The 8,513-nt window shown below is 43.9% G+C and overlaps 1 long non-coding RNA gene across 1 annotated transcript; it reads left to right on the top strand.

The window, feature by feature from the left end:
• The first annotated feature begins 5,726 nt into the window (after window positions 1–5,726).
• On the top strand, window positions 5,727–8,204 carry LOC144799526 (uncharacterized). Its single transcript, XR_013603828.1, has 3 exons — window positions 5,727–5,817; window positions 7,062–7,193; window positions 7,903–8,204. It is a non-coding gene; the product is annotated as an uncharacterized LOC144799526 (long non-coding RNA).
• Window positions 8,205–8,513: the final 309 nt, after the last annotated feature.

Genomic DNA, 8,513 nt, shown 5'->3' with positions numbered 1-8,513 from the left:
TCGCGCAACGGAGCTTTGTGAAGCGAAGCTGATTGGTTCTCCGGCGTCTGTCAACATTCCAAACAGTCCGTAGCGGCCGCCATCTTGTCTCTCGGTAGGATCGAGAGACAAGAGGAGGCCAAAGCGAAGGGGCAAATGACCATAAGGGGGCATAGTACATTGTCGCTCACCCCCTAGGTTTGATGTGGAGGTTTTAAAAGGGCCCCGCGGGGCAAAAAAAAATAAAAATAATAATAATCGAACAGCTGAATGGATTTGCACGAAACTTGGCAAAATTGTAGGGACTGGTAGCCCGATGTGCCTTTGCTAGATCTCAATATATGTGCTCCAGTGGATTTTGAGAAATTAACGTTCAAAAAAAGGTATATATCTGTAACAGCGCACCGCTTCGCGTACTTTTCGCGTTACGGAGCTTTGCGAAGCGAAGCTGATTGGCTCTCCGGTGTCTGTAAACATTCCAAACAGTCCGTAGCGGCCGCCATCTTGTCTCTCGGTAGGATCGAACAGCTGAATGGATTTGCACGAAACTTGGCAAAATTGTAGGGACTGGTAGCCCGATGTGCCTTTGCTAGGTCTCAATATATGTGCTTCAGTGCATTTTGAGAAATTAACGTTCAGAAACAAGATATATATCTGTAACAGCGCTCCGCTTCGCGGAGATAAAATTATATGTGTATTACCTAGCTGTTGCTAACACCAGTTAGCGACGGCTAGTAGAAGATAGCGACCATCTTGGGCCCCACTTTGCATGTGAGTGATATTTATCACTAATGACATGCAAAGTGGGCATGCCAAGATGTTAGCGACTGGAAACAGTCGCTAACATCGCTATCTCCTATTATCAACTTTTGGAAATATTCGAGATAAGGGCGAATATCTCCAAAAGCTACCACCTGCCCTGAGCAGTTCTTAGCCATGTTATCCAATGGGAGGTGGATAACATGGCTAAGAGCATTAGCTCGGTAATGCATGAATATCGCTGAGTTTTCAGCGATATTAATGCATTGCGGTCGTTAACATGAAATTGCTTTAATGAGGAAACTTTTTCCAGTTCCCGCTTCTCCACTCACGTACAGTCGGACAGGCTTCAACGACGTACATGAGCACTCTTTCTTCTCATGACTTAATCCATGATCAATTTGCTTGGTAACTTCGTCATATATTTTCCTCTGCTCAACGTTGAGTTGTCTTTCCAAGTCTTCTAAGTTAACCACATCCTCCTGAGCATGTGCCATGGCTCTTTCCACTTCATTCATGGCAGTGGCAGCTTCATTTTCGATAACAGGTCCTCCTAGTGGATCCTGACTCAATGAAACAGAACTCTGACTGTCCTGAGAACTGTCTCTGGCAATCTCGGTTGCAATCGTTGCTTCCTGCTCGATTTCCGCATTCAACATTTCAAGATATTTGGGAAAAGCAGGACATTCTATGGTCTCCTTGGCGGCAGTGAAAGAGTCTTCGTAACAGAGGAAATCTCCAAGCAGTTCCTCTTCTGCACGCCAAGGCTTAAAAAGTTGCAAAAGTGCTAAATGGAAAAACTCCTTTTTTTCAGGAGATTCGCCACTCAATTTTCGATGGTTTACCAAGTGGCATTTTCTTTGCTTGACCAGACATCCCTCACTTCCAATTACAGCATACACTCCTTTATCAATATCTTCGTTGATGTTCCTCTTGAATATGTAATTTTGTAGAACCTCATACAGACAAACATTCTCGAGGTGACTGCTTCGATTTGGATAATATGTATCCAACATGTTGGTCTTCAAAATATCGGTACTGTTTGGCTCCTTTTCCGCCAAATACTCAATTTCCCGCACAGGTTTCAGAACTCGATTACGCGTTGCAGCAAGACCAAGACTCGCCCAAACGATACTCCTAGATTTGGCATAGAGACTTGCTGAAGACAACCGGTCAGAACATTCGTAAGCTCCGATTTCTCGATGCGACAACATCTTCAGACTGAAACTGTACAACTTCTTACTGAGGCTCTTTTCATGGGAAATGTCCTCCCACATATCCTTCAATTCTGTCTTTTCTTTTTTGGTGATGTAAGATGTCACATACCGAGCCACAGCCATACAGTTATCAGCCACAAACTGTATATCCATGTTAGCATTCCACATGGACAAAATCACTGGGTTGTAGTCGTTGATGTACTTGGAGTCTTCGTTCCTTTTCAAATTGTATGTGTTTTTAGGTGATTTCTTCATCACATTATGTCGCAGCGAAGACATCAAACTGTTTACTCTTCCTTTAGAAATCACCGGTCGTGGAAAGCCGAAACGACATTTGGTGTAGAACTTGTCCTTGTTTCTGAATTTACGACGACAGTACTTTCCACAACGATGGCTTTGGAAACGTAGAACTTGTTCTCTTAGGCTTTTCTTCTCCTTTGCGTTTCGAACAGCACACGTAGAATACTGTTGTATGAAACTCATCACTAAGTCTTCTGGATCTGTCCCAAATTTAGGTGCATCCTTGATCCACAGCAGCATATGTATATGAGGAGCACCTCTTGCTTGGTACTCCTTTCTCCAGAAGAAATCCAACACCTCTCCAAGAGGTGGATTCTTCTTATTCATGATGAAAGACATCATAGCTTCAAATCTATGATTGAAGTACCTGCATACATTCACTGGATCCAAAGAGCACAGTTCTCCGGGTGTCTTGAATTCGATGTTTTCAATGTTTCCATTTGCCTCTCATAGAAATTCAAGTAAGTCTTCCCAGCCATACTCGGCACAGCTCAGAGTGAGGAACCATGTGGGAGTTCCTAAGTTCCTCAGCATACATTTTAAATCACCATGACGACGGTACCAGTACTCATTAGTACCACGCTGACACGCCATGAGATTAATCAGGTGACAATCCAAAATTCTGTCTTGGACATTGACTTTATCCATAAAGTCACTTGCCGTGATGTTTTGCATCTGTATACCACTTTTCAAGATGTGGTTCACTGCATATGACAGTCCAGACAGATCGCTTTCAAACAGGAGATGAAACAAATAGGGAATGCATTGTCGAAACCTAGCATCTTCTGCATACAATCGTAAAGTCCGGTATTCAGAAGCAGGAATTTGATGAGGTCGCTCATCATATCTTCCTCCTTGACCTGTTGGAAATAGCTGTGGGAAACACCGAGCTTCCAAACTTTCCTCCCAAACACTAATGGGACTCCCTTTGGCTTGTTTCATTTGAAACAACTCAATAGCATTCCCCATGACTTCCTTGGAATGCAAAGGATGAACACTATAATGTTCCGATATTTCTTCACTTTTAGAGGGTTCTACTTTCTCAATTTGACCAGCACACAAATCGCTATCCTCTTCCTCACTTACTTCCTCTTCTGGAACATATACATTCTTATAGTACTTATTATTTTTTTTCAAATACAATGTTGCCTTTTTGACTTTCCTAACATCCACTAAATCTTGCCATATTTTCTTATTCTTTGTCGGAACCCCATTAACTAAGATAACCAGAGGTTCCTCTTCCACTTTTTCTACTCCAATTGTGTTAATGTTTTTCTTCAAATCTAGAGGCAAATAAACAACTCTTCCCTTTAATCCTCTCTGTAAATCTGATGGAGGCAATTTCCCTGTCTTTGGCTCCATTCGTACAATAGCCTGAAAGGGATGGATACTTTGAATCAAAATAGATTCATAAGTATTTAAATCCTTCAATTCAGAAGGAATCTCAACCAATTCCAGATTATTATGAACCGCTCTAGCAGGCATCCGGTTTTGATTTAATTTGTTACAACAATAAGTACACACACGTTGATCCAATCCCAAATCAAAACAATTTTCTACCATCAAGTATGTTGCAAAATCCTTCCATTCACTATTATTTTCCCTTTCACTTTTTGCATATAAATTAACCCTGGGCGTAGTTCGCGTAGCCGCACTCCGCGAAGCTACGCGAAGACGCACTTGCACTCCGCGAGCTACGTGTAGCTCCGCGGACATGCGTAGTAGCTTGCTAGACCCGTTCGCGCGCCGTTTTTCGTCTTCGGGAGCGCGGTGCGCGTGTTCGGGGCGCTGCCTGCATGCTCGCAATAGCTAGCGCGCTAAGTTACTCAATGAGGTTTGTCCCGCCCGCTTGCGTTCCCTTATTTCCGGTTCCGGGTCACAAGTAACGTGTTCGCGTTGTGTTAGACATGTTCGGGAACTCATCTTCTCGTTCGCACTGCCAAAGTGCGTGATCGCGTCAAATATCGCGCGAACTTACCGCGGCGGTCGCGACGGGCAGAGCCATCTTCGATTTCACACTCTGGCTATGGTTTTGGGCCTACTTCAGCATCTCACTCCTATCTCTTCCATCCTGGTCTTTTCCCTCAGTTTTTCTAACTTTCTTTACTTCTTACCTATTTCTGTCTGTGCCTAGGTTTATATTTCTCATTTTATTTTTACTTTTACCACTTTTTTTGCAACTTTTCTCTTGTTTTATATTACTTCCTTCTTTTATCTTTCTTCTTTCTTCCCCTAACCTTTTTGTCTTCAACTTTCCTTCTCCCCTCCACCCAGAACCATGGTGAAGGGTGCCAGCAGAATCGGCGGCTCAAAGGGCAAGGCGGCTGTGCCTAAAAAAACCAGGCTGCCTTGCGGCAGAATGCGCCCGGCAGGAGTGAGGCCCCGCCAACTTTTTGGGGAGGAGGAGGTGGCCGCCCTGGTCTTTTTTATCCAACGTCACCTCCCCTTGACTTTGGCAGCAGGCGGCAGGCCCGGCTCCGGATACCAGCGCATTGAAGAGCGTCTCCGGCGGTGGGCGAAGGTGCGCCGTGCAGTCTTCCGCTGCTCCGGTATCCGGCGTACCCACCATCAGCTGTCCCACCGCTGGGCCGACATTTTGGACCGGGAGCAGGACCTGTTGGACCTGCTTGGTGTGGAGGTTGTGGGTCTTGGTGAGTGGCTACCCCAAAAATAAAGTGTATATATATATATGTATATATATATGTATATATGTATATATATATATATATATATATATATATATATATATTTATATACATATATATATATATATATATATATATATATATATATACATATATATATATATATATAGTTGTATAAATATTGTTATTGTATCTTTGTAAATATTGGCTGAATAAGTAACGCGATGACTGTTGCCCCTAGTTACATTTGCGATGTATTCTGGTATAGCTACTGTCATTGTATGACAGTGTTCTTCTTCTTCACTGGCTCTTGCGTGTTGTTTCAACTTGGCGCTAGCTGTTGCTGTTTATTGATGTGAGATTTTCTTTATTGTTGAGAACTGAAGTTAGTTAATGCTATTAATAGAGTCTTGTCCTTCCTTTGTCCGTCAGTGAAATAGCGGTGGATGGATAATTGTACGTTGTTTGCATATTGTAGCATTTTTTTCACTGCCTTCTCTTCTGCATGAATGGAATCCTTTTCTTGCAAAGAATGCTAACGTTACTTTGTTCTTCTTACCTCAGCCAGGGCCGGCTCTAGGGGGCATGTGCAAGCTGTGCAACTGCACAGGGGCACCAAACTTCAGGGGCCACCGCACCAATAGATATCCTTAATTTAATAATACTCTAAGGATGTATACATATTTGCGTTGCGGCCCCTGGCATGGATTTGTTGCCTCCGGCTCTGTTCCACTGTAGCAGTGTGATTTGCAATGATGTCTATGTTTCACATCACTCAATGTTTTTATCTTTGTTTATTATTTTAATTTTTACATCAACCACAGAACCCAGGGGCAAGCAGAATACAGGGACCGAGTCGGCGGGTGAACCACCAGTTACACAGAGCTCCTCTACTGAGGATCCTGCTGCTGTCCCCAGTAAGTCCAACAGTGCTTGTTTTTTCCTCTGTAATGTGTCTGCAGTGCTTTGTCAATTGACAGCAACCAAGTAGGCATCCAGAATGATGTTTGTCTAGTATTTTTGTAAACGTTAGTATACCACTACTAGTCTTGTGGGTATTCTTCTATCTCCTATGGAGTTATATACATATTACACAACTATGTAACTATGCACACGAAAATTGGATGTTGTTGGTACTGATAGGCAGGTTGGACCTTACTTACACCTCAGTCACAGAACTCTGAGGAACGCACAATTCACTGAACGTCAGCCTATATGGCCTGAGTCATTGGTCTATTGTTCAAATCACACTCCTGAACCCCAATACCAAGATGCCGAATGCTTTTAGGACACAAACCGTTACCTAAGAAACCCCCTTTTGCTCACTCACTCGTGTGAGTCTCTAAGACAACAGACACTGAAAATAAACTTCAGAGTCAAAGTGGTCATTCAAAAGCTTTATTTTGTTAGAAGTAAGTAAGTAACATCAATGTTTTTAAGTTGTTCCGTCCAATACGTTGAAGGGCCCACCAGAAAGAATCCAGAGTTAAAACAGGCATAATAAAGTAATCAACATTTGTACAGCTACTAGTGCACAATAGGGAAATGTGGCAACTATCGGAGACCTCTCACCAACGTATACTGGTCAGATAGTCCTCTTTTTTTGTAAGCTATGGAAATGTCCGCTTCGTAGAAGGCAATCTTCTCACCTGCCGAAAAATAATGACAAAAGTGGTGCACGTTAGAGAGTATTAAATACATTTATGCCAGTTTTATGCAGCCATGCTAAAAAGAATTTGTAACCTGTAAGCAAACTCTATCCCACAATCCACATAGAAAACTTAAATACGGGCCCTTTTACTTTCCCACCTCTTCAGGTGTATGCATTGAACAATGATGTGTTGCCCCAGAGCGTCTTCTCGTACTGCGCAACAAGCTGCGAGTTAACACATGCGCAAAACTGGATACATTGATGTACAAAGGTTACATAGTTCACTTCCAATTTCCAAGGACTAGAGTAGCAGGACAGATGAGATGAGCTTGGGTACCATACCATAACAATGAATGCTAATAATATGTGTATTGACTCTGCTGTACTATGCAATGTGGACTCATACTGATTACGTACGTTGGACTTCACTGTTTTGAAGAACTCCATTCTTGGTGAACAAGTACAAAGGGGGCTGTGCATCCATCTAAAAAGGTGTACTTATTTTTATAGGTGCAGAACCCTTACCATCGACCAGTGCCGACGGGGACAGCGGCGCAGCTTCAGCGATCCCGGCGGGGACAGGAGGAACAGAGGCACCTACACCAGCAGCAGTGGGGGGGGAGCCAACAGCGGCGGGCGATGGTAAGTTACATTCAATAGTGATCTGCATTACTTGGTGGGAGGGGAAAACTTTCTCACTGTACTCTACTGGAAAATATATGATGTTACCTTTACTTGTCATTAGCATGCTAAGCATTACCACTACAGTAATGCAAGTGCCTGATAGCAGTCGGATGCATGGGTTGTTGTTAAAGCATGTAAAGGGGAAAACACAGCTGCCAGCGTGGTTGGGAGACACACCCAATACCGGTGGTTAGTGGATAGTCTCAGCAGCAGCGGTGTTTTGGGCAAACCCAAAGGCAAGGGAAGGAGGGGACGACTGGGTGCATGGGTCGTTGCTGGTGAAACACAAACCAAATAAGGTTTGTTGCGCGGTATAAAGTATTATAGTCTTTACTAGACATGTGCTACTAGCTGCCCCCTGTTAATTAATGTTACTTTGAGAGTGTTCCCGCCTTCCCGGAACAAAAGGAGATATGAAAAAGACAGGTGTTCGTTCTAATGTGTGTGACCGTTGAAGTACACCCATGCTAATAGGGCAGGCATAATGCCGTGACAAAAAGTCCGAAAAATTAATAGAGGCTGTAGAATGTTCAAGATAGACGCAACACAATTTCTGGTACTCAGCTTGCTTGCTAGTGCTACTGTGCCGCCCACTATGTGTTGAATCAATGTTGTGTTCTTGATTTGCGGGGAGTTTGGATTAACAATTCTGTTTCTTTCTTTATAGTTACTCCTTCCCAAAAACCAACAAGGAAGGAGTTGGCAGTCCGGGCCCGGCAGCGGAAACTGCAGGCAATTGTAGAGGCCTACCGCCGGCTGGTGGATCAGGCCGAGGAGGAGGAGGAGGAGGAGGCGGCGGCAGCAGCTGCTGCCTCTTCCAATGCCCCGGGCCCCAAGCCTGCAGGACTACGTCGCCGTGGTCAGGCAGCCGCCCGCCGCCGCATTGTTACATCTTCGGCGGCCCCCCCACAACAACAACAACAACAACATGCATGCAAGTGTAGGTGCCGTGATTTCAAAGCAAAGATTCTCCGCCGGGTAGCGAAGTTGGAGGAGGAGCGGTAGAAGCAGGAGGACGGTCTAGAGGAGCGTGTGAAGATACTGGTGGACAAACACCTGAAAGCCCGCCGGCTTTGAAATGGACCCTGTTTTTTGCCCCTTTTTTAATCCTTTTGTTGGTGGGTGGGATGTGGGAGTTGGGGTGTACATTTGGGTTGAAATTTGGTTGGGGTTAGGGGAGGGTAGGGACAGCTCTGGGTCAGGGGGTTACATTTGTTATATATTTTATTTTTCTATTATCATTATGAAAATATAAAAATAAAACAAAGATATTTTCAC

This window comes from Lissotriton helveticus, chromosome 12 (genome assembly GCF_964261635.1).
Source record: "Lissotriton helveticus chromosome 12, aLisHel1.1, whole genome shotgun sequence".
In the NCBI taxonomy this organism is placed as follows: domain Eukaryota; kingdom Metazoa; phylum Chordata; class Amphibia; order Caudata; family Salamandridae; genus Lissotriton; species Lissotriton helveticus.
This window is presented reverse-complemented; position numbering and strand designations above follow the sequence as displayed.